This window comes from Pleurodeles waltl, chromosome 5 (genome assembly GCF_031143425.1).
Source record: "Pleurodeles waltl isolate 20211129_DDA chromosome 5, aPleWal1.hap1.20221129, whole genome shotgun sequence".
NCBI lineage: Eukaryota > Metazoa > Chordata > Amphibia > Caudata > Salamandridae > Pleurodeles > Pleurodeles waltl.
Window position 1 is genome coordinate 1537727745 of NC_090444.1, and position 27455 is coordinate 1537755199.

Consider the following 27455-nt stretch of genomic DNA (forward strand, 5'->3'; position numbering starts at 1 on the left):
GCCCACCAGCACCGTATCTATCAAACGTTAGTTACGCTGGATTATAGGTCTATGTGTTCCTAGGATGCTCGTTCTCTAATGTAGGACGGGCGACAAATAGGAATTAGTGGTTCCATGTATATGTAAGTGACGGTTATTTCTCCCAGATAATCTCTGGCTTTTGTTAAACTGTACACTCGTATTAGGAAACATATGTGGCTCATATAAATTGGAGATTCACGTAGTCATCTAGGTCCTGATGAAGCATCACTGGATCCGTATGGACCACCAGGATGCGAAACATGTTGACCCATGATAGGGTAGGTTTTGGCAAATCCCCAATTCCCCCCTTCACTATCCTATACAGAGTGATTGAGCATTACCTCTCGTTCACTCTTTTGACTATATATATCTTTTAATCTTGGCCCTGACCGTCCATCTGGTCCAATAAAACTATCGACGCAGTGGCAGTTTTGTGAGCCAATTTTAACCACGATTTTTTTCGATCTCCTTTTTCACTCATTCACTTCTGGGGTCTCGGCACCATCATTGCAAAAGATCTCCGGCAAAGAGCCCCCCCATTAGGGGTGGTGCCCGTCAGACATTGCAGCGCCGGTCTGACGAGGAGCAGTACCGATGATGAAGCATGATATCCTCTGGATGTGTGAGGTTTCTTGCTCCTAAAATTTAGGACCCCCGCCATTAGTTCTTTTTTGGTTGGAACAGTGTATTACGTATTTCTTCATAACTATAGATAAACTATATGTTTGCATGTTTATTTGGAATGAATGCATGTGCTTACATGTAACACACACTGCAAACATATCACAAATAGCTGTATCTTTTTTTTAGTATAACCTAAACTAGGGATATGGTAATTTGCCAGGAGCATACTAGTTGATCAAAAGGGGAAACTACTGTGTAAACCAGTATGTCCTGGTTCTGACATTTGCAGCCTAATCACTAGACCAGTTGATTCAAAAACTCTAACTCAACCTTTGTGACAGTTCTCCCTTTCCCACCCGTCGCCGATATAGCACTGTATCAAACTATGAAAATACTAGCAAGGTTCCCAAGTGTAGGATTTTTTAAGAGCTGGGATTACTCTTTGCAGATCAGTCTCTGTTACAGCACATGGACGCTCAGTAGTTTGATATTTGTTACTAAAGGACTTCAGGAGAAACCAGACAGAACTGTTCTGCCCAAACACAGCTCCATGTCTACTGAGATGCGGGGTTCTTCAGCTCTCTCCCTGCACTGGTGCGGTTGAGGCTGCCTAACTCCCACCTGTGTTACAGTAAGGATTATTTTTGTGCAGAAAGGGATACTTTTGTGCACAGAAACAATCTTAAGAGGCAATTTCCTCTTTCTATGCCGAACACAGAATGCATCAGGCATAGAAAGAGGAAATAATGACAATTAAACATATTTCTCCTCGTCATGCCATGATCAGGGCAGGGCATACCATTTTGGAGTAATCCCAGGTTTACTGATTTAATTACATGTGGGATTGCATCAAATTCCATGGGTAGATGCACGGGGACGACTCTGATCCACCCATGGAATGCATACCACTACGAAATATAATGCAACACAGCAAAAGCTGCTATGTTACATTACATGTTTTTACAAAGTCATGCAAGGGGCGAAAATCGCCCCATGCATGGCTTTGTAAATCTTACTTAAGCCTTTGCATTACCCTGTGTCACTTTCCATGGCGATAGGACAATGCAAAAGCTTAGTAAATATTTGTCTAGATCACACACTGTCTATTTAGAAATCGCTAACCTAGGACGAGGCACTAATTGTAAAGATTTAGGTGCATATAATTGAGTTGTATCACCTTTGCACCACGCAAGGGGGTGTGAGGGCAACACAGCTACTGTCATCTATATCAAGCCAAGCCAGGCCAAGTGGTGTGGCCCTGCAAGCCTTGATAAATCTAGAGAAATGCAAAACAGCGCAAATCACTGTTTTGAATTACTCATCCCAGGGGAGGCATTCCATAAGCTCAGGTGTTTCCATGCCTTCACACATAGATTTTGGTGCATTCCCAGATTTACCTTTACTGGTAGGCCTGGAGAGGCTATGCCTCCCCAGGTGAGCTGTAACAACGAGAAATATCTCTTTATTTCTTCTAGTTTTTTCCCCCCTCTTTTTATGTGTGCTGCTTTTTGTAGCATAAGTAAACAGAGGGAATGCCTCTAAGGATTGTTTTTGTGCAGGAAGGTACAATGGTGCAAGGGTGCCTGTGAAGGCGTTAGGCAGCCAAAAGGGCACCAGTGCAAGCAAAGGACAGAAATCCACTGTAGAATGTTAAAAATGGCACATTCCTTCCCTTTCCTTTTCATGCAGCATTGCGCAGCAAGGTGGCGTGCTGTGCTGTGCTGCATGAAAGTTTCTATAAATCGGTCCCTTAGTATTCATAAAGTACCATGAATGGTGTTAAAGATTATTCCTTTTTCTAAAGTGTGTTTGATACAGGTTTACTGCTTTTTCAGTAATCTATTTCACTGGTTTATCTTTAAGTATGCTTCTAAGAAATCTGTTGCTGTTAACTCTAGATCTGTTTTTCATATACAGGAAGCTGGGGTAGGAGACGTTTACAATGTTCATCTTCATTTGAGCTGCGTCCCAATGTAAAACACTGATGACTTCCAGTGCAACATAGCAGTTTACTGTTAATCCCCCAAACCCTTTCCATTCTTCATTTGAAGTATACACCATTTCTTTCTGACGTTTCTTGTGGTCCTGTCAAGAGGGTACCTGGCCCAGCTGTTCAGATTAAATTGTTCTTAATATGGCAAGGCCATTTATGATCTGCATATAGCTGGTGTCACTCTTGGGTGGAACCCTGGCAAAAAAAACCTATGGACTGGAATACAGCATAGAATAACTACTAGTGGTTGAAATCAGTTCAAGCAACCTTTTTGGTTTTCTAAATACAGCAGGTATGCCCAGTCATGTATATGCGCTCCATTTGCAGTTGTACTGAAACTGCTCCTCACTGAAGATGATTTGATACCTGATGCTAATCTGAAGTATAATGTAGCAGAAATTTTACTTCTGTTCCTCATGTCATAATGATCATCTATACATGACATTTTATGCAATATGTTAACTAAAGTAGAAGTAGTTTGATTGTAAAGTGATGCACTGAGACGTTCTTAGTGTGCATTTATTCCAGACTACCTATCAAAAACCTATGTGGTATAGAGGTTAAATAACATTTTTGAAGAATTAATCTGTCACTATGTTATATTTTACAGCCTAAACAAATAGTCTGTTGAAACATTATTAGATTTCTGATTAAAAGAGTTAAAAGAGTTTTAAATTCATATTCATAGAAATTTATATTTTTCATTTAAAGTTATTGCAACATGAGTACTAATAGAATTTTACCAATGTTCAAATTATAAACATGAGGGTTAACGATTTTATGTGCATGATTTAATGTGCTGTTCAATTCACTTGCATTAGCCTAAGTGACGCCTGTTAGACCCTGTATTCATGACTATGCAGAAAATGTCAAGTCATCTTGCTAACAGGTACGTTTCTTCCAGATTTTGGGGGTCATGACGAAGCCCGGCGGTTCAGACCGCCATGTCGGTGACGGGTGCAAAGACCGCCATCGGCACGGTGGTCTGAACCATCATATAATGGATACAGTGAGGGATGCATATAGCGGCCCTTCTCCAGTGCCAGGCTGCCGCCGACAGGCAGCCTGACGGTGGAGGGAATCATTTTCCAACAGGGCAGCGCTGCCCCTCAGATAATAATCCCTTTTTCCACCAGTCTTTCAAGGCTGGCATAAGGGGTGCTCAGGGACACCAATGCAGTGCCCCATTGCGCAGGTCACTGCCCGATTTACAGCCCAGCGGGGAAAACATTATATGGCCGGCGGTGGGGTAGTCACGCTGGCGGTCTTCTAATCACCGCCAGCGCGCATAATGAGGGCCTTTGTTCTCATGAGAAACCTAACTTGGTAATAGATGCCCTATTGTCTTACACATAGAGAGTATATGAATTTGTCCTTGAGTAAGGAACATTTAGGACTGTGCACTGACATTATATACACATTTCAGTCCTGCATGGAACAGTACAGATGGTACTGAGAATATTAGTCAATTTTTCAGTTTGAGTTGCCTGATCAATTTACCTTCAAAGTCAATGTGGAGTGAAGGGCTGAGGAATCACTATGCCCTTTGAAGTTTACTATGTCGTTCCCCCAGATGGATTAAAGGCAGATTCCGGCAGATTCTAGAAGATTCCTTTTGCCTCTTTTCAGATGCTGAACCCCTTGGACTCTGAGAGGTACTGCCCTCTCTACCCATGCCCCTTTCAAATGCTTTGCTGAGACTCAGAATTTTTTTCCCCTGAACTCAAGAAGAAGACTGAGCTTCTGAGATGCTGGCGCCTTCTCTTCTTATTTGTTTTTGCCCAATTTAGATAGTGACCTGATGCCCAAAAATTTCTCTTTTCCCCAAAATTCTTTTGCTTCTTTTCTCCTTTTTGTCTTTTGTTTGCTTGTGTTCTGCACAGCACATCTTAGTTCCTGATTGAATAATTTGTGTCTAATGCTTACTAGAACTGAGCAGCACTTCTTTTCTGTATACCAAGTTCTTTTGCTGATGTTCTGTATGGTATTTGTGGAGTGTCTAGTTCTCGTTAGTTCGCCTGAATCTATTCCGCCACCTTGGTCAACCCTTGGCGATTTTGTATCTTTATAGCTTTGTCTTGAGAATTGTCTACATGTCTTTGAGATTGAGTTTGTAATAAAATCCCTTAACTTTACTCTCAACTGAAGTTTTCCTTGTGTGGCCACATTGGTCATACTGTGCAATTGAATTTGGTGTGTACTGAAATGTTGGGCCACATGTATCACGCCTTTTTGCATTCGCAAACGGTGCGAATGCCCGTTTGCGAATGCAAAAATGCCTTTCAGTATTTATGAAAGGCATTTGCAATGCAAATTTAAGGAATCGCTGAAGTAGCGATTCCTGAAATTTGCGAGCCTGTTTAGAGAATCGCAAATTGCGATTACCTAAATAACCAATCGCAAATAAGAAATCCTTATTTGCGATTTCTAAACCACATGTAACAAGCAATTCCTTAATGCAAATTGGGCATTAAGGAATCGCTATTACCACCAAGTTGAACTTGGTGGTAACCATGTGCAAATTTGAAAAATGCATTAAAAATGCATTTTTAAAATTGACATGTAACGCACACACGCCCCTTTGGCATGTGTGCACCTTACATGTCCTGAAATATTTTTTTGGGGTGCCGCAGAGGGGGCCTTAGGCCCCCAGCACCCTGGGGTTTTGCATTTCCTAAATTGTGAATTCCAGTTAGGAATTCGCAATTTGGGAAATGGAAAAAATTCACAAATATGGGCCTACAGGCCCATAGGTGCGAATGAGGTCTGCATCGCAATTTGCGATACAGTAATAGCATTTGCGATTTTTGAGAAATCGCTATTACCGAATCGTAAATATGATACATTACATTTTGCGAATCAGAAATAGCGATTTCTTAAAAATCGCTATTTCCGAATTGCAAATGCCTTTTTTGTTACATCTGGCCCTTTATCTCTTGTTCTCCACACCTTCCGGCTCAGTCCAAAGATTCATTGACCTCGTCAAGCATTGATTACTGTGAAGGAAGAAATGTGTCAGCAGAACTGGTAGCAGAGGCATGGCTTGCCCCTTGAGGAAGGGAGAACCATTTAAGATGCGTCTTAGGGAGAAATGATTTGTCCCATGCAAATTCCCACCCCATATTCTGTCCCATGGTCCATTCCGAATACTGATGAAGTTCCAGCGTCATTCCTGCGAGAGATGGATGTGAGAGTATTAGTAGAGTTTTGTCCTTTCATTGCTTTTGGCCTGAAGAGTGTGGTAAAGTATGATGTTGTGAAGTGTTTTGTAGAGTAGTCATACTTGTGTGACAGTGGTGATTGTTGCTAAAAAATGTCTGCGTTTTTGTTGTTGCTGACGGGTCCATTGTGGCCTAAGATCCGGGGATAATGCATGAGTGTATAAGACACTTGCTTAATTTATTGTCTGCAGTGAGGTGCCTATTATGAAACATCATTGACAGTGCCAATAGTTTCCTTAAATGAGTGTAGGTTTGGTTGGTATTAAGTGAATCATGAGTGCACAGGGAGGATATGTATCAATCGAAGTGAGAACTGCCGTTCAAGTTTCACTTGTGTAATAGTGAAAGCAATAGTCGGAAAGTGTATTTCCATACTTTTTTGAAGTATTTGAGTTCTTATCCTGTAGTAAGCAATCAGTTGTTGTTGGTTTTTGCTTGCAGTATTTTTGCATTAGGGTGTGTGTGAGCAATTGGCTGTGAAACAATTGCGAAAGTGAATGACTTGTGTATGCTCAATTGCAAAGCGAATGCATTGCCAAGAGGAGTAAATGTGATGTCATTGTGTTCCGTACTGGTATAGGTCAGTTGGTGTGAAGCCGCACTAGAATCGGTGGACAGTGCCACACTGCATTTAGTTGAGAACATCAAGAGTAAAGGATTGTGGGATTGAAGTTTACTTTATGATTCAAACAAAGGTTTATTGTGATTTATTGAATTTGATTGAAAATGAAGCATGTGAACGATCTCAGTGGAAAAGTACAGCTTCAAGCAAAAATACATGTTTATTAGCACATTGGAAAAATACGAGCATCTAAACCGTGAGACCAGGCAACTAGGCCGAAGCCTCCACTAAAGTTAGGCTAAGCTAAAGCATTTCAAACAAGCAAATCATAGCACACGTTTACGATTATGTCAGATTAGTGCAATTCTAATACATCACGTTATATAAAGCACGCTTATAAATGTTGGCAAACTACTCTAAGGGCACATTTTGTCCCCGTACAATCTTTATTAGTTCGGTTAAAGTCACACATGATTATTTCACACTACGTTTATGCGCTAATAAATGTAAAACCTTCATTTCTGCGTCATCAGCATGAAAACAAAACAGGAGCACTGATGAGAAGTGCTTGCGGCAGCTGTGAAGAGGACGTCGCACACAATACTGAAACCAAGTTTAATGCTGATCAAAAACACGAATAGCTACTTAAAACACACGTGCTGGTGTTACGTCAGATACATGCCGATCCTAATCAAAGCACGAAATGCCAAATGCGGATACAAACCCAAATAAATTCATGATATCTAAAAAATAATGTTCACGTAACCATAGAGCATAACAGTTGTGAACAAATTTAAACCAAATTAAATGCCGATCGAAAACAGGAACAGACCTACTGAAAACATGTGCACTGGTGTTACAGCCAGCAACTGGAAAAACAATGGTCTCGTGTTTGCTCGAGTTAGAGCTCTTAGTGTTTTAAATTACTGACTGGACTTTTCTTGCCACACAGACTGAAAATAAAAGAAAGAGAGCAAGGGCGAGCTGGCCCTCGAAAGCCCCCCTCTGATGTTGGTTTATGTTTACAAAGGGAGCTGATGGGGAGGAGGGACTGAACACACACCCACAGTGTACAGTGTACAGGATATAGCGTAAATCTACAGTAATCTGTGCTGCTCCCAAAGAGAAAAGGGCAGGACAAAGAGGCAGAACTGACCACTAGCAAGCAATGATTTTTAAAGGACACTGGTACCAACAAATGAAATGGCTTACATTTTTTGAACCCATATTATTAGTATACGCAAAAGTATACAAAACGTTGAATGCTACGCTCGACCTAAAAAGGGACATGTCCGGTTAGCCCACTGAGCCGGAGACAAAAAGCAGGTTCTTGAGACTCTGTCTGAAGCTAGACTTATAAGGGCAGCACTGCAGGCTAAGTGGCATTGGATAATATGGGAGCCAGGTGTGAAAATGACCACCCATCACTTCTACATTTATAAATGCGCGGGATGTGGAAAAGATTCTGATTATTGGATCTTAAGGATCCCAGTTTGAAAATAGATCTCCTATCTTCTCCTGAGGTAAAGAGGACCTTTGTGGGAAAAGGCTCAATAAGCCAAGATAAGAGCCTTAAATTGAATCTTCTTGGTAATAGGGAGTCAATGAAGATGCCAGAGGTAATGCGAAAAGAGTTTTGAATCAATCAATCAATTAATCAATCAAAAAAATGTATAGATCGCGTTACTCACCCGTGAGGGTCGCAAGGCGCTGGGGGGGGGTGGTGGAATCAAGGGGGGGGAATAGTTTGGAGTTGTTGAATTAAGAAAGCAGGCAGGCCTAAATACAGGCTATTGGCGCAGTCCAGTGTGGACGTGACAAAGGCATGGATAAGCATTTTCTGACAATCCACAGGAATCAGGTGTAGCATCTTCCAAAGAGCCCTCAAGATGGCTAAGCAAGAAGGTGGATAGAAACTTAATTTGTGACTCAAATGTGAGACTGGAATACATTTTTATCCCAAGGCTCCTCACCGACAGAGGGGGGAAGGAGGAGCACCTAATTCTGTGAGGTACCAAATTCTGATGGCTCCTATTGCATCAGAAGAGGACCTGGTGCCAAAAAAGAGGTTCTACGTTTTTTCGGAATTAAGTTTCAAACAGCTTACATTCACCCATTCCACCATTTCCCTCAGCAAAGCTTAAAAGAGCTCAAAATAGATGGAGCATTTTCATTAAAGGCCAGGAGGAGAGGGGTGTCATCCACACAGGAGATCGCACACAACCCCTTAACTCACCAAGTTTTGCCAGAGGCTCCAGGTCCATATTAACAAGCATTTGCAATGCACTAGGTTCTCGCATTTGTCCGAGTTACAGCTATTACCAGTTGTAAACTCCCAACCGGATTTTTCTTGCCTTGTTGAAATAAAAAAAACTGCGCAATCGCTCTGCTACAGTTCACTCGTAATGAAACCTATCGGCAAAAGTGCAGTTATGTACGTAACCGTCAAAAGTGCAATTAACTATGTAATAGGGTCGATATTATGCAAACTGCTCAACGTCTGCCAAGCGAGATCGTGCTGCAAAAATAGAGAAAAAGTAGTCCACAAATCTGATGGGAAACAGCGAGCTTCACATGTTTTCAGTACTTGGTCACTGCGCTCGAGGAGGGCTAACCACCAGAAAAGGCATGACCTATGCGTGCCTTCCACTAATGAAAGTAAGCAGATTTGAATAGGCAAGCCCACGAACCAATGAAAGACACTGACGTGACATGGACGGGGCTCCGAGCCCTTATGTAATTCCTAAAGCGTCTCGCAAGTGATATGCATGCGCAATCGCATGCGACGCAGGCTCGACCCTAAAAATGGTAGGGCTGAGTGCCGAACCCTGGGGCACTCCGCACTCTAGAGACTTTGATGAAGATGTGAAAGGTGGCATGAAGTCTGCTTCAGAACCATTTTTCAAAAAAGAAAGCCAAAGCACGGTCTTGTCTCTAATTCCAATCTTTATGAGTCTGACTAACAAAATAGCATGTGAAACAGTATCACACACCAAGGACAAATCTAAGAGCATACCCATAACTGGCCATAACTATAGGTAAACTATATGTTTGCATGTTATGCAGGGACCACAGACCTGGGTAGGTTCTCCGCCCACCAGCACCGTATCTATCAAACGTTAGTTACGCTGGATTATAGGTCTATGTGTTCCTAGGATGCTCGTTTTCTAATGTAGGACGGGCGACAAATAGGAATTAGTGGTTCCATGTATATGTAAGTGACGGTTATTTCTCCCAGATAATCTCTGGCTTTTGTTAAACTGTACACTCGTATTAGGAAACATATGTGGCTCATATAAATTGGAGATTCACGTAGTCATCTAGGTCCTGATGAAGCATCACTGGATCCGTATGGACCACCAGGATGCGAAACATGTTGACCCATGATAGGGTAGGTTTTGGCAAATCCCCAATTCCCCCCTTCACTATCCTATACAGAGTGATTGAGCATTACCTCTGGTTCACTCTTTTGACTATATATATCTTTTAATCTTGGCCCTGACCGTCCATCTGGTCCAATAAAACTATCAACGCAGTGGCAGTTTTGTGAGCCAATTTTAACCACAATTTTTTTCGATCTCCTTTTTCACTCATTCACTTCTGGGGTCTCGGCACCATCATTGCAAAAGATCTCCGGCAAAGAGCCCCCCCATTAGGGGTGGTGCCCGTCAGACATTGCAGCGCCGGTCTGACGAGGAGCAGTACCGATGATGAAGCATGATATCCTCTGGATGTGTGAGGTTTCTTGCTCCTAAAATTTAGGACCCCCGCCATTAGTTCTTTTTTGGTTGGAACAGTGTATTACGTATTTCTTCATAACTATAGGTAAACTATATGTTTGCATGTTTATTTGGAATGAATGCATGTGCTTACATGTAACACACACTGCAAACATATCACAAATAGCTGTATCTTTTTTTTAGTATAACCTAAACTAGGGATATGGTAATTTGCCAGGAGCATACTAGTTGATCAAAAGGGGAAACTAGTGTGTAAACCAGTATGTCCTGGTTCTGACATTTGCAGCCTAATCACTAGACCAGTTGATTCAAAAACTCTAACTCAACCTTTGTGACAGTTCTCCCTTTCCCACCCGTCGCCGATATAGCACTGTATCAAACTATGAAAATACTAGCAAGGTTCCCAGGTGTAGGATTTTTTAAGAGCTGGGATTACTCTTTGCAGATCAGTCTCTGTTACAGCATATGGACGCTCAGTAGTTTGATATTTGTTACTAAAGGACTTCAGGAGAAACCAGACAGAACTGTTCTGCCCAAACACAGCTCCATGTCTACTGAGATGCGGGGTTCTTCAGCTCTCTCCCTGCACTGGTGCGGTTGAGGCTGCCTAACTCCCACCTGTGTTACAGGAAGGATTATTTTTGTGCAGAAAGGGATACTTTTGTGCACAGAAACAATCTTAAGAGGCAATTTCCTCTTTCTATGCCGAACACAGAATGCATCAGGCATAGAAAGAGGAAATAATGACAATTAAACATAATTCTCCTCGTCATGCCATGATCAGGGCAGGGCATACCATTTTGGAGTAATCCCAGGTTTACTGATTTAATTACATGTGGGATTGCATCAAATTCCATGGGTAGATGCACGGGGACGACTCTGATCCACCCATGGAATGCATACCACTACGAAATATAATGCAACACAGCAAAAGCTGCTATGTTACATTACATGTTTTTACAAAGTCATGCAAGGGGCGAAAATCGCCCCATGCATGGCTTTGTAAATCTTACTTAAGCCTTTGCATTACCCTGTGTCACTTTCCATGGCGATAGGACAATGCAAAAGCTTAGTAAATATTTGTCTAGATCACACACTGTCTATTTAGAAATCGCTAACCTAGGACGAGGCACTAATTGTAAAGATTTAGGTGCATATAATTGAGTTGTATCACCTTTGCACCACGCAAGGGGGTGTGAGGGCAACACAACTACTGTCATCTATATCAAGCCAAGCCAGGCCAAGTGGTGTGGCCCTGCAAGCCTTGATAAATCTAGAGAAATGCAAAACAGCGCAAATCACTGTTTTGAATTACTCATCCCCGGGGAGGCATTCCATAAGCTCAGGTGTTTCCATGCCTTCACACATAGATTTTGGTGCATTCCCAGATTTACCTTTACTGGTAGGCCTGGAGAGGCTATGCCTCCCCAGGTGAGCTGTAACAACGAGAAATATCTCTTTATTTCTTCTAGTTTTTTCCCCCCTCTTTTTATGTGTGCTGCTTTTTGTAGCATAAGTAAACAGAGGGAATGCCTCTAAGGATTGTTTTTGTGCAGGAAGGTACAATGGTGCAAGGGTGCCTGTGAAGGCGTTAGGCAGCCAAAAGGGCACCAGTGCAAGCAAAGGACAGAAATCCACTGTAGAATGTTAAAAATGGCACATTCCTTCCCTTTCCTTTTCATGCAGCATTGCGCAGCAAGGTGGCGTGCTGTGCTGTGCTGCATGAAAGTTTCTATAAATCGGTCCCTTAGTATTCATAAAGTACCATGAATGGTGTTAAAGATTATTCCTTTTTCTAAATTGTGTTTGATACAGGTTTACTGCTTTTTCAGTAATCTATTTCACTGGTTTATCTTTAAGTATGCTTCTAAGAAATCTGTTGCTGTTAACTCTAGATCTGTTTTTCATATACAGGAAGCTGGGGTAGGAGACGTTTACAATGTTCATCTTCATTTGAGCTGCGTCCCAATGTAAAACACTGATGACTTCCAGTGCAACATAGCAGTTTACTGTTAATCCCCCAAACCCTTTCCATTCTTCATTTGAAGTATACACCATTTCTTTCTGACGTTTCTTGTGGTCCTGTCAAGAGGGTACCTGGCCCAGCTGTTCAGATTAAATTGTTCTTAATATGGCAAGGCCATTTATGATCTGCATATAGCTGGTGTCACTCTTGGGTGGCACCCTGGCAAAAAAAACCTACGGACTGGAATACAGCATAGAATAACTACTAGTGGTTGAAATCAGTTCAAGCAACCTTTTTGGTTTTCTAAATACAGCAGGTACGCCCAGTCATGTATATGCGCTCCATTTGCAGTTGTACTGAAACTGCTCCTCACTGAAGATGATTTGATACCTGATGCTAATCTGAAGTATAATGTAGCAGAAATTTTACTTCTGTTCCTCATGTCATAATGATCATCTATACATGACATTTTATGCAATATGTTAACTAAAGTAGAAGTAGTTTGATTGTAAAGTGATGCACTGAGACGTTCTTAGTGTGCATTTATTCCAGACTACCTATCAAAAACCTATGTGGTATAGAGGTTAAATAACATCTTTGAAGAATTAATCTGTCACTATGTTATATTTTACAGCCTAAACAAATAGTCTGTTGAAACATTATTAGATTTCTGATTAAAAGAGTTAAAAGAGTTTTAAATTCATATTCATAGAAATTTATATTTTTCATTTAAAGTTATTGCAACATGAGTACTAATAGAATTTTACCAATGTTCAAATTATAAACATGAGGGTTAACGATTTTATGTGCATGATTTAATGTGCTGTTCAATTCACTTGCATTAGTCTAAGTGACGCCTGTTAGACCCTGTATTCATGACTATGCAGAAAATGTCAAGTCATCTTGCTAACAGGTACGTTTCTTCCAGATTTTGGGGGTCATGACGAAGCCCGGCGGTTCAGACCGCCATGTCGGTGACGGGTGCAAAGACCGCCATCGGCACGGTGGTCTGAACCATCATATAATGGATACAGTGAGGGATGCATATAGCGGCCCTTCTCCAGTGCCAGGCTGCCGCCGACAGGCAGCCTGACGGTGGAGGGAATCATTTTCCAACAGGGCAGCGCTGCCCCTCAGATAATAATCCCTTTTTCCACCAGTCTTTCAAGGCTGGCATAAGGGGTGCTCAGGGACACCAATGCAGTGCCCCATTGCGCAGGTCACTGCCCGATTTACAGCCCAGCGGGGAAAACATTATATGGCCGGCGGTGGGGTAGTCACACTGGCGGTCTTCTAATCACCGCCAGCGCGCATAATGAGGGCCTTTGTTCTCATGAGAAACCTAACTTGGTAATAGATGCCCTATTGTCTTACACATAGAGAGTATATGAATTTGTCCTTGAGTAAGGAACATTTAGGACTGTGCACTGACATTATATACACATTTCAGTCCTGCATGGAACAGTACAGATGGTACTGAGAATATTAGTCAATTTTTCAGTTTGAGTTGCCTGATCAATTTACCTTCAAAGTCAATGTGGAGTGAAGGGCTGAGGAATCACTATGCCCTTTGAAGTTTACTATGTCGTTCCCCCAGATGGATTAAAGGCAGATTCCGGCAGATTCTAGAAGATTCCTTTTGCCTCTTTTCAGATGCTGAACCCCTTGGACTCTGAGAGGTACTGCCCTCTCTACCCATGCCCCTTTCAAATGCTTTGCTGAGACTCAGAATTTTTTTCCCCTGACCTCAAGAAGAAGACTGAGCTTCTGAGATGCTGACGCCTTCTCTTCTTATTTGTTTTTGCCCAATTTAGATAGTGACCTGATGCCCAAAAATTTCTCTTTTCCCCAAAATTCTTTTGCTTCTTTTCTCCTTTTTGTCTTTTGTTTGCTTGTGTTCTGCCCAGCACATCTTAGTTCCTGATTGAATAATTTGTGTCTAATGCTTACTAGAACTGAGCAGCACTTCTTTTCTGTATACCAAGTTCTTTTGCTGATGTTCTGTATGGTATTTGTGGAGTGTCTAGTTCTCGTTAGTTCGCCTGAATCTATTCCGCCACCTTGGTCAACCCTTGGCGATTTTGTATCTTTATAGCTTTGTCTTGAGAATTGTCTACATGTCTTTGAGATTGAGTTTGTAATAAAATCCCTTAACTTTACTCTCAACTGAAGTTTTCCTTGTGTGGCCACATTGGTCATACTGTGCAATTGAATTTGGTGTGTACTGAAATGTTGGGCCACATGTATCACGCCTTTTTGCATTCGCAAACGGTGCGAATGCCCGTTTGCGAATGCAAAAATGCCTTTCAGTATTTATGAAAGGCATTTGCAATGCAAATTTAAGGAATCGCTGAAGTAGCGATTCCTGAAATTTGCGAGCCTGTTTAGAGAATCGCAAATTGCGATTACCTAAATAACCAATCGCAAATAAGAAATCCTTATTTGCGATTTCTAAACCACATGTAACAAGCAATTCCTTAATGCAAATTGGGCATTAAGGAATCGCTATTACCACCAAGTTGAACTTGGTGGTAACCATGTGCAAATTTGAAAAATGCATTAAAAATGCATTTTTAAAATTGACATGTAACGCACACACGCCCCTTTGGCATGTGTGCACCTTACATGTCCTGAAATATTTTTTTGGGGTGCCGCAGAGGGGGCCTTAGGCCCCCAGCACCCTGGGGTTTTGCATTTCCTAAATTGTGAATTCCAGTTAGGAATTCGCAATTTGGGAAATGGAAAAAATTCACAAATTTGGGCCTTCAGGCCCATAGGTGCGAATGAGGTCTGCATCGCAATTTGCGATACAGTAATAGCATTTGCGATTTTTGAGAAATCGCTATTACCGAATCGTAAATATGATACATTACATTTTGTGAATCAGAAATAGCGATTTCTTAAAAATCGCTATTTCCGAATTGCAAATGCCTTTTTTGTTACATCTGGCCCTTTATCTCTTGTTCTCCACACCTTCCGGCTCAGTCCAAAGATTCATTGACCTCGTCAAGCATTGATTACTGTGAAGGAAGAAATGTGTCAGCAGAACTGGTAGCAGAGGCATGGCTTGCCCCTTGAGGAAGGGAGAACCATTTAAGATGCGTCTTAGGGAGAAATGATTTGTCCCATGCAAATTCCCACCCCATATTCTGTCCCATGGTCCATTCCGAATACTGATGAAGTTCCAGCGTCATTCCTGCGAGAGATGGATGTGAGAGTATTAGTAGAGTTTTGTCCTTTCATTGCTTTTGGCCTGAAGAGTGTGGTAAAGTATGATGTTGTGAAGTGTTTTGTAGAGTAGTCATACTTGTGTGACAGTGGTGATTGTTGCTAAAAAATGTCTGCGTTTTTGTTGTTGCTGACGGGTCCATTGTGGCCTAAGATCCGGGGATAATGCATGAGTGTATAAGACACTTGCTTAATTTATTGTCTGCAGTGAGGTGCCTATTATGAAACATCATTGACAGTGCCAATAGTTTCCTTAAATGAGTGTAGGTTTGGTTGGTATTAAGTGAATCATGAGTGCACAGGGAGGATATGTATCAATCGAAGTGAGAACTGCCGGTCAAGTTTCACTTGTGTAATAGTGAAAGCAATAGTCGGAAAGTGTATTTCCATACTTCTTTGAAGTATTTGAGTTCTTATCCTGTAGTAAGCAATCAGTTGTTGTTGGTTTTTGCTTGCAGTATTTTTGCATTAGGGTGTGTGTGAGCAATTGGCTGTGAAACAATTGCGAAAGTGAATGACTTGTGTATGCTCAATTGCAAAGCGAATGCATTGCCAAGAGGAGTAAATGTGATGTCATTGTGTTCCGTACTGGTATAGGTCAGTTGGTGTGAAGCCGCACTAGTATCGGTGGACAGTGCCACACTGCATTTAGTTGAGAACATCAAGAGAAAAGGATTGTGGGATTGAAGTTTACTTTATGATTCAAACAAAGGTTTATTGTGATTTATTGAATTTGATTGAAAATGAAGCTCTTTAAAGTGCTAAAAAGGGCATTAAATTAAAAGGAGATGTGTTTATTTCAGTTAGAGAAGGTATAGAGACCCTGCCCGAAGGTACTCCAGGTCATTATTCAGCGTCCAAAAAAGTTTGATGCATGTGTGGGGCTTGAGCAATGGTGCAACATTACTGAGAAGGAAGGTACATCAGCAGTTTCCCACTATGGAACTTTTGATTTAAGGATTCTAGACAATCTGAGGCGAGTGCTTTATGAAATCAAACCACTTCTCAGACCTGCACAATTTGAAGCACTTAGTATTTGGGAACACATAGAACATCAGAAAATGAAAACTAAGTATGAAAACAGAAAGCAATATAGACAATTGCCGAGACAAGATGGGACAAAGAGGAGAAAGCTTGGAAAGCAGGCATAATCGAAGGAGCTCAATTGTATCCAGCTATTACTAGTGAAGAGGGAGAAAGCACAAAACCCAAGACTAAGAAAAAGACAGGAGAAGCAGAGCAGACAGCAGATACTGAAGAGAAAAAGACAGTGACATACAAAAGTGATTCGGATGATGAGTTTATAAATCAGATCTTGTTAAATTGTCTGCCTACATACCATTCTGTTGAGGTAGCCGCCAGAAGCGAAGATGCACAGAATGTAGTCCTACATGTGCTCACTGCTCCAGTTGCACAAAACCAGGTACGCCTGGAAATTCAGTGACACAAATTCCTGAAGTGAATCAAGCAGTTCAGAACTTTAGCACAGTTAAGTCAGTACAGAATCCTATTTCGAGGTAAGTTGTGCTGAACTCTAACATGAACCAGATGGTGCAGTCACCTTATGTGAATCCGCTTGTGCCAAATTGTATTCGGAATCAACCTGTGCAAATGTTTAGTCCAAATCAGTCAATGCTCAATGTTTTGCAGACTCAAACAGCACAAAAGTTTTAGTACTGTGTTGTCAGAACAGAGTGTTCAAATGATGATCCCTCAGAATCAGACAAATCATATTGGCCAAGATACAATGAATGTTCCCATGAATATAGGTCCTGTTGTTCCTTTGTATGTTCCAAGTATGCCTGAGAGTAATGCACCTTCATTATATGTGCAGTCGGAGTCCCTGACACACCAGCTACATCTCATAAGATGTCTCCACATGGGTGTGCAGACATTAGAATATTCTAACAACTCAGGTATGGAGAGAACAGGTTCTCTTGTGAGACCTTTATCCCTTACGTGAATTGCAAATCCATCTCCAATGGCAAGTCGGACAGGATTTACTCCTGATGCAAGGTTTCCTCAGAAAGCCTCACCATATTTTATGCCCAGAACAGAGTAGATGCCAAATGCTAATTGCAGTACCCCACAAGGAAGAATATGTTTGAAAACTCCAGAGAATATGCCTGTTGTAATGCCCTGAATCAGCAAACTGTAGGTCCTTTAAGAACAGAAGTGTTGTAGAATAATTCCTGTGAGCTTGAGAGGTTTTACTACACAATAGTTAAATGACTAGTTAAATAATTGGAGTCCTGAAGGTACGATAGGTATATCGAATTGCAATGCAAGAACAGAAGATACCCCAGAGACAGAAAGGTCATTAAATGCATACAGACTGAAGCTGGAGTTAAATGAAATGATATTAGGAACATTAAACACAGCTCAATTTGAGACTTACACTGAAGACGAACTACAATTAGTGTGCAAAGATGCTGTTCAACATGCAGGACAGGCTTATGAAAGGTTAGCTGAAGTTGCAGAGAAATAAGATGTGAAGTTATAAAAATCGAAGCCCTTAAAGAGGAGTTACAGAATTGAGCTCAAAGGGCATAGCTAATATGAGGTCTCCTGAAAGGAACATGCACATTAAGGAATTAATCATGTACATCGAGAAATTGGGAGCTATAGATAAGTAGGAAAGTAGATGGGTGAAGAAAAGAGACCAGAAGAGGGCAAAACCAGATGTGCCACTGGCAGGGGCAAATCAGACTGCGACAAATGCAAAAATGCTTCCTATGAGAGAAATGCCATGTGAAGGTTATGTTCATGTGCCTTGGAGTAGGAGTGATATTTTGTCATTCATAAATGATTACCCCAGGTTGAGAGAGAAGCCAGTGGAATGATACAAGCAGACAGAGAGGCTTGTGAAAGCTTCCAAACTCCTGTGGGAAGATTTGAATACACTGTTTAGCTTTGTGGCTCAGAGTAATTTGTAGAGTGAATGCAAAGATAATGTTGGTTGGCCAGACAGTAAACCTCCAAGAGACCCAGTAACAGGTGCATCATGTGAAGAAGGGGTGAAAAGAAATCATAAGGTAAAGATATTGAGTGGCTGAGGATTGATAGGATGACACAGGAATTGAAGGAGTTGATTCATACCTATTATGAGAGATTGTTGCAGACTTTTAAACATTTCAGTGGAACAGAGACAATAGAAGCAAAAGATATCGGTCTTTTGGTGCTCAAATTCATGCAAGGCTTGAAACCAGATGTAAGTGAGATGATTCAGCAGCATTTGATTTGTTGGCAGAACAATCTGATTGATGAAATCCTTTGGTACCCAAAATACTGCAGCAATGAACTGGAATTGAAGAAGAATAAAATTGAAAGAGAAAGCAATTGAAGCACCACAGAAAGCTAATCAAAGCCAGCAGATGATGGTAAACACCGGTGGTATGCAAGAAGTGTGACAGCAGGGAAATAATGTAATCCAGCCTAGAGGCATAGGACGTGGAGTTCAGGTAGATCAGACTGGTGGTGTTGTTCATGTCCAGGATTTGAAGAGGACAAATCTGTATCATGGGTGCAGGAATTTGGGTAATTGGAGAAGGAGTGTCCCCTTAATATTGTGAATAATCAGGTGCAGAGTAATGGAGTTGCTCAAGTTCAAGGCAATAATCTGAATCAAATTCAGAGAGTTCAAAGACCCTGAATGGAATCAGGTTAGTCAAGCTGTTGGGACTGGACAAGAGGCTGCTACAGGACAAGCATGGTCTGAGGGAGGTCTGAGCGAGTCAAGATTGGTGGTTGGTACAGAAGGGTCGAGACAGGGTCAGTTGACTTATGTGAGTTTGATTGCTGACATAAGACCAGTTGCAGTAGATAAAAGAGCTGTACCAGAAGACAATTGGCCTTGTGAAAAAACAGTGCCAGCAGTAAACGTGCCTCAGACAATTGCTGAAGAAACTGAAGACGCAAGCCAAAGTTACAGCAATGCTGAGAGTCAAGTAAATAGATGATCAAAGAGAAAAACAGTCCAAAGCCGAAAATACTCAGCACCTGAATGGACATATTTTGCTGTCAATGACTGGAAGAAGGAGTTTGCAACCTTTTGTGTTAACAATTCGAATCCAGTTCAATATTCTTGAATTTGCGATTGCAGTGAAACTGAACTTTGAAATCTACTGGCCTCTTAATGAACAAAAACATTACATTTTGGAATTGATTATTAGTGATTGTGAGCTGTGCTTTTATTAAATACAAGGAACTTTCATTAGTAGCTTGTGAACATTTACAACCAGAAAAACTTATTCAACTCTCTAGAACATCAAGGAACTTTTATGTGAATAATTTGAACTTTTTGAAAAGACTACTTTGACATTTTGCTTTGCCCACAGATAAAAAGGACTGAAAATAGACAGTGTTACATTGAAGTCGTTCTGCACTTTTTATTTGGATTTATATTTTTTAATTTGAAAACTCATGGAGTCGAATAGAAGCAGAGGTAATAAATGTAAATACATATGTGTAGGTTTAGAAGTTGTGGCAGTTATCATGATCATTTTATTGCTATTGGACTGATATTGAGAAGGTCAAATCTACAAGTGCTCAGAGTTTAGCAAATCCCATAGCAGATCAAAATCCCCTATACAATGATGAGAAATATTTACACTCTGATGGTTCTAGAGGAGATTTGCCTGCAAATGTGTATTAAAAGCTGTTATATGAATATATAGATACAATGGAAGTTAGAGATTGTTATGTGTGCACAGAGTTGCCTTCATCAGTGAGGGAGGGAATCACCTATCATAGGGTCTGATTTAAATCTGGGCGATGGGGAAAATTCCCTCACAAACATGATGGATATCCCATCTGCTGTATCACAATCCCATTCTATCCTTTCAGGGTCGAAATACAGAGGATGGGATACTTGTCATGTTTGTAATGGACTATGCCCTCTGCCCAGATCTAAATCAGGCCTTTGGTCTTCCCTCAATCTATGGAATTTCCTATAGTCTGTGGTTAACACTTTTGTGTTAGCAGAAATATTATCAGTGTTCTTACTTCAGCTGTGATCTTGTGTTTTCAGTTGTCCAAACCATGAAACATTTAAGCAACATGTAAAGAGGAAAGCCTTGACACAGTGGGAGGGTTCTTTAAGCATACATTGACCTTTGGTGCAGTCTATGCCCATAACAATACTCTGACCTGTATTCTTACCCCAGTAGAGAAGGCGTTCATTGGACAAGTCGAAGAAAGGAGAAGAGCTATGAAGGCTGAAATAGAAAAGGGAATAGTTTTACAAGATTGGAGAAAAGATGAAACACATTAATTAGTTAGAAATCAAGGATCCCTTATTTTAGATCTGCAACATGTAGGGAAGTTATGTTCCAAATCCAAGACTGATACACATTTTGTCGGGAGTACTGAATGTAGACGTGTTTTTGTTTAAGAATGTTTGGACATTCATGTTAGCTGGACAAGAACCTGCCATACCAGGTGTTTATTTCATTTGTACAATAAACGCCTATCAAAAGCTGGTGAAAGATTGGGATGGTACATGTTACCTGGGAGGTGTTTTCAAAGATTTATCATGTGGACCATTTTAATGATCCAGTCTAGCATGATGAATCAAATGCGTCAAGAGAGGTGCTAGTTAATTGTAGGAGGCATTTTTGATGCCATAATTCCATCAGTAGGTGTTATCTTGAATGATATCAAGATAAGGAAGTTGTCAACAATAGTAGCTGGGTTATCCACAGATACAGCAGGTGCCATATTGTTGATGGACACAGAATTGGTGCAGACACAGACATTGCCTTACTTTAGATATTATTCTCACAAAGGAGGCCAGAGTTTGCAAGATGTTGCAAGCCCAACTGTACTGCATGTATACACCTGACAACAGTAAAGAGATAATGAAGTAAATTGCAAATATGACAAATGTGAGGCAGGACCTGAAGGAGTTAACAGTGACAGGTGTCTGGGAGGCAGTAATTAATGGTTTTTCAGCAGTTGAAAAAGGGTTTGGAAATCTAGGTAGAGGAATTGTTGGAAGCAATTTGAGATCCCTATTGATAGTAGCGTTGTGTGCCTTAGTTGCAGTTGGTCTTTAAAAATTGTTCAAAAAGCTGAAAGGAAGGAGAGCAAAGAGTAAAAGGAGACAGTAAGAGATTGAGATGGAGACTAGGAGGAGCATATACTATAGTAACATCAAACAGTTAGAAGAATTCAGAAGACTGTGTCGTGAACGACCTCTAAAATTTTGAGCTGTCGCATTGAAAATGAGAATAGTGTGTATTGTCATGGCTTGATTTACCTTAGGAGGAGGGACTGATGTAGCAGAAATTTTAGTGCTGTCCCTCATGTCACACTGAACATCTATAAGGGACATTTTATGCATTATGTTAACCAAAGTATTAATAGTTTGATTGTAAACTGATGCACTGAGAGGCCATATTAGTGCACATTTATTCTAGACTAGCTATCAATTACATGTTTTAAGAATTAATTTATCATGTATATTTTTGAGTCTAAGCTAATAGGCTGCATTTAAATGATATCAGGTTTCTGATGAAAAGAGTTTTAAATTTGTATGCAACAATAGAGAAATGTAGTTCTGCATCATGTTCATAGAAATGTACTAATAGAGTTATTTTTAATTGAACATGAATGATAATAGAAGTTTATTGATGTTGAACTTATGAACATGAATGTTACATGTTTTATTTGCATGATTTTATGTGCTGTTTAATTCACTTGCACTAGTCTAAGTGAGGCCTGTTAGGCCTTGTATTCGTGACTGTACAGAAAATGTCAAGTCATCTTGCTAACATGTACCTTTCTTTCAGATTTTCTTCTCATGAGAAACCTAGTTTGGTAATAGATGTCATATTGTCTTACACATAGAAAGTATATCAATTTGTCTTCTAGTAAGGTACATTTAGAGTAAAGATGGACCAACCTGAGAATATTAACCAATGTTTCAGGTCGGTTGCCTGATTGATTTCTAATGGATGATACACCTTCAATGTCAATGTGGAGTGATGGACTGATGATTCATTTTGCCCTATGAACTTTAACATGTCGTTCCCCCATATGGATGAGAGGAAGTTTATGACAGATTCTAGCAGATTCCTTTTGCCTATCTTTAGATGCTGAACGCCTTGGACTCTGAGAGGTATTGCCCACTCTACCCTTAGCTCTTTCAAATGCTTTGGTGAGACTTAAAGACTTTTTCACCTGACCCAAAGAAGAACACTCTTGACTGAGCTTCTGAGATGCTGACGCCTTCCCTTCTTATGTATTTGTGCCCAATTTAGTTAATGGCCTGATGCGCAAGAATTAAATTTGTCCCAAAATTCTTTTGCCCCTTTTCTCATTTTTGTCTTTTGTTTGCATGTGTTCCACCCAGCACATCTTAGTCCCTGATTGGCTTTTGCTGATGTTCTGTATGGTATTTGTAGAATGCCTAGTTCTCCTTATGTCAATCTGCCTAAATTTATTCTGGCAATTTTGTATCTTTATAGCTTTGTCTTTAAAATTGTCTACATGGCTTTGAGCTTCAGTTTGTATGGAAACCCCTTAACTTTTTTCCTGAAAGTCGTTTTCCTTCAATCAGACAATCAATCAATCAATCATTTGCTAAGCGTGCTACTCACCCGATAGTGTCTCAAGGCGCTGGGGGGTGCTACTGTTCAAATAGCCAGGTCTTGACACATTTCCTGAGTTCAGGAGGTCCTGGGTCAGACGTAGGTTGACGGGGAGGGAGTTCCAGGTTTTGGCGGCGATATGGGAGAAGGATCTGCCGCCGGTTGTGGTACGGTGGATGCGTGGGAGGGTGGCGAGGGCGAGGTTGGCGGAGCGGAGCTGGCGGGTGGGGACTTGGAAGTTGAGATGCTCGTTGAGGTAGGCGGGGCCTGTGTCCTGGAGAGCCTTGTGAGCATGGATCAGGAGTTTGAAGATGATCCTCTTGTTGACGGGGAGCCAGTGAAGGTCTCTGAGGTGGGCTGAGATGTGTTTGTGGTGAGGGAGGTTAAGTATGAGGCGTGCTGAGGCGTGCTGAGGCGTGCTGAGGCGTTTCTGAATGCTCTGAATTTTCCTCTGGATCTTGGCCGTTGTTCCCGCATAGAGTGCATTGCCGTAGTCCAATCTTCTGCTAACGAGGGCGTGGGTGACCGTTCTTCTGGTTTCAATGGGGATCCATCTAAAGGTCTTGCGAAGCATGCAGAGGGTGTTGAAACATAAGGATGAGATGGCGTTGACTTGCTGGGTCATGGTGAGCGATGAGTCCAGTATGAACCAGAGGTTGCATGCATGGGTGGTGGGAGTTGGAGTGGCTCCTAGTTTGGCAGGCCACCAGGAGTCGTCCCATGCTGATCTGTTGGAGCCGAGGATGAGGATCTCGGTCTTATCTGAGTTCAGTTTGAGGCGGCTTTCCTCCATCCAGTTGGCGATGGTGTGAAGTCCGTTGTGGAGATTGGTCTTGGCGGTGGCGTGGTCCTTCGTGAGTGAGAGGATCAGTTGTGTGTCGTCTGCGTAGGAGACAATGTCAAGGCCGTGGGATCAGCCGATGTTGGTGAGCAGCGCCATGTAGACGTTGAAACGGGTGGGGCTGAGAGAGGATTATTGGGGTACTCCGCAGGTGGTCTTGGTGGCTTTCGACAGGAACGGAGGGAGGCAGACTCTCTGAATTCTGCCGGAGAGGAAGGATGTGATCCAGTCCAGGGCCTTGTGGAGGATTCCAGCGTCGTGGAGGCGTGTGCGAAGTGTATGGTGACAGACGGTGTCGAAGGCTGCCAAGAGGTCAAGGAGGATGAGGGCCACGGTTTCACCTTTGTCAAGCATGATCCTGATGTCGTCGGTAGCGGTGTGTGGCAACATTGGTAATACAGTGCAATTGAATTTGGTATGTGCTGAAATATTATGTCTTGTTCTCTACACCCTTATGCTGGGTCAAAAAATTAACTGACGTCCTCAAGCATTGATTCCTGTGAAGGATGAAATGTGCCAGATTGGTGTTTTGGTGGCATCTAGAGTGGGTCTGGCCTGTTGTGGCATAGTGGATAAAAATATTGGACTGGAATGAGGCACTGATAATCATAAGTGGTTGAGAGCAGTTCAGCATTCCGTGTATCACCTTTTTGCTGTTTAAATACACAGACTCTGCATTGTGAAAGCACTGATTGTGAGAGTGAAACTGGCACTTCATGAATATTTAGGAGCATGCTCTGAGATTTGCCTAGCTCTGTGTTGGTTTATTTTCTGGATTCTATTAAAGGAGACCTGTCTGTGACATGGATGGTATCAATTAACACACATTGTTTTAATAAGCAATAAATATTTTTCTTGCTATTAAAATATATGGAGTGCAAACCATAAAGATTTTAATTAAGACATAAATGCATATTTTTCCTTTTTCTTTCAGAGACATCCAACTTTTTCTTCAGCATCACACACAGAAATGAAGATGTACATGTCTGAAATATTATCAAGATTTAAGATAAAATATTTTTCACTTATCAAAAAAACAAACGCAGGATTCAAATAATGAGATAAGCTCCTTTCACATTATAAAACTTGAAAACATAAACACTTTCATCCACAGCCACTTATCTGGGCCTCACACTTCAAAAAAACATAAACATATATGTCATTTATTTGTTTCACAATTTGACCAATTAGCACCAACATTGTTAATGTTGAGGTCTCTTGGAGCAGTCAATATGGCAGACTCAGCATGAGGACATTGAAGAAATCAACAGGTATCTTCTTATCACAGACATACATTGTAATAGTCTACTACCAATCACAGACTTTGGTGGTCATTGAGAGTTTTGAAGAATGAGAGCACTGCCATAATTTGTCAGAACTCTCACCCCATCAAATTTGTGATTCCCTCACTGTTTCAAGTTGGGGAAAGATCTAGATTTGTCTTCGGCTGTCTCCACCAGAATAATCATTTGCCTGATGGCCTGTCAGTAATAGGGCCATCACGTCAGAGTGAGGGATGCCCTGTGCTATTTACAGCTGTTCAAACTTCACTGGCTGCCATGCAAGAGAGAAAGATCCTTGCACCTGAGGGACATTGGTTTCCCACTCCTAGTCTCCCACAGAAAAGCACTAATTTGTGGGTGTAACAAAATTAGTGCCCACATGACAAAATGTAGTGGCTTCAGTGGAGTCACGTCACTAGGGGGTGCACTGAAGTAACCAATATGTCCCCCACCCTGGCAGGGATCACTAAATTCAGCAGGCAGTCTTCTGCATGTGTAGCGGCCATGACTTACATGAATACCCAAAGTAGAAAACTCTTATAACCCTTCTTCTTAGACAAATGGGAAACCAAAAAGGGACCTTCCATATATTAGTCTGGCAGTCATGAAAGGGTTGTCCTGTCTTCATACAATGCACGTTTCAACAGGTTTGTTGTTCTTTTAAAATAGCTTAGAGCATAGTTAACAATATTTTGTTGTCTGAGTGGGAGAAAACAGGGCATATTGCAGAGCCTCCCTACCTTTTTAACCCCTATTTTTCACTTTTTGCTGTTGTTTTCCTGAGTCTGAGGGTGCCCTGGGTACTGCTAACCAGTGTCCGGGCCTGTGCTCTGTGTACAACGAGTGTGCATGTTATTCTAATTATAATTGGCTATGTCAACCTACCTATAAGTCCTTAGTATATGGTAGGGCATGTAGGTGTAGGGACCCTAGCATAGGTGGTGCACCCATAGATGCACTGCTGAGGTGCCCAGGGTTATTTTAAAGGCAGGCCTACCTTTCTGGCTGCTTTTAAACTAAAGAAATATACAAATTTGACTTTGGAATTGAAAGTATTTCCAAAGTCTTAAACTATCTTATTTTTACATATAAGTCACCCCTAAGGTGTGCCATATGTATCTCTATTGTTGGGTGCCATGTAACTATAAGCAGGGAGCTTATAAAACGTGTTCTATAAGCCCCGGTGAGGGAAAATAGCCAAATTCGTTTTTCCCTCACTGTACTGAATGGCCTCCATGGGCTAAAATTAGTGGAGGCTTTATTTTAATTAACAAAGTCCCCTTAAGTGCCAGATACATTGAGTTCGGTATCAAATTAATTGTTATAATAATAATAATAATAACAACTTGTTTGTCTTTTTGTTTTATTAAAGTGCTTAGTTAATCAAAACCTTACACAGACCGTAAGATTCCTTAATCGCAATACAAGTTCATAATAAAATATACCCAATTTCATATATATTTTTTTTATCAATGCAAGATTTAATAATCTGTTCAATCCTCAAAAACTCCACATAAAATTTCAGAACATTTTTATTCATACACAGAACTATAAAGTGATCAATACTTTTTCCTAAAACAGTCCAATGTTAATCTAATTGATACAAAATAAAACCAAGCATACCAATAGCTCATCAGCCAAAACCCTGTCAACTAAAGCAAGTTAACCCCTCAACTGAGTTTGAAGTCCTTCGAGCTTTCAGTTTTTTCGAGGCCTCACTTAAAAAGTTTACCAACCTAGCATTCAAGGAAGTGTCCAAAGAGTTAAAACAGGCTGCCACAGCATTCCTACAAGTGCATATGAATCTCTGGTTAAACAAGACCTTAAGATACTTTCTTCGTTCTTGCCCTAGGCTTTGACCTATACACATCAGGTAGAAAAGATCCCCAACACCACACCCACATAAAGAACAAGGTAAGATTGATCCAGAATGAGACCCTTGTGCAAAATCTTGAGCTCCTGGAAGTTGACCAAATTTATACTTGATAAACATATCTTTTTCTTTTTCGACCAACCCAGGTCCAGATACAACTGGCGTTTTAACAATTTGTACTCATTAATTATAGTCCATGAATGAGTTCTACCCGCAAGAAGACTTTTACCCACAACCAAGGACTTTTTCTTCACCACACAATAAATGGATTTTCAAAAAGCATTCACTGAAAAATTCTGATTCCATAATAAACGGGCACCCAAACCATCCAAAGACTGGTCTAAATATAACTGAGAGGGGACCTCGGGTTAATTTTTAACTCTTTCCAAAGGGCTTTGCATAACCCATTTTCGTTTGCAAGTGGCACGCTTTTCCAAATTTTTATATACGCACCCTGTCTTGCAAGGACTTATTCACATATCCAAACTCCAGCCTAATTTGGGCCTGAGAT

At 41.1% G+C, this 27455-nt stretch overlaps 1 protein-coding gene across 1 annotated transcript in view; it reads right to left on the reverse strand.

The window, feature by feature from the left end:
* Positions 1–27455, reverse strand: part of DLGAP2 (DLG associated protein 2) — a 3577612-nt gene that overhangs the window by 2047662 nt on the left and 1502495 nt on the right. The window lies entirely within an intron of this gene.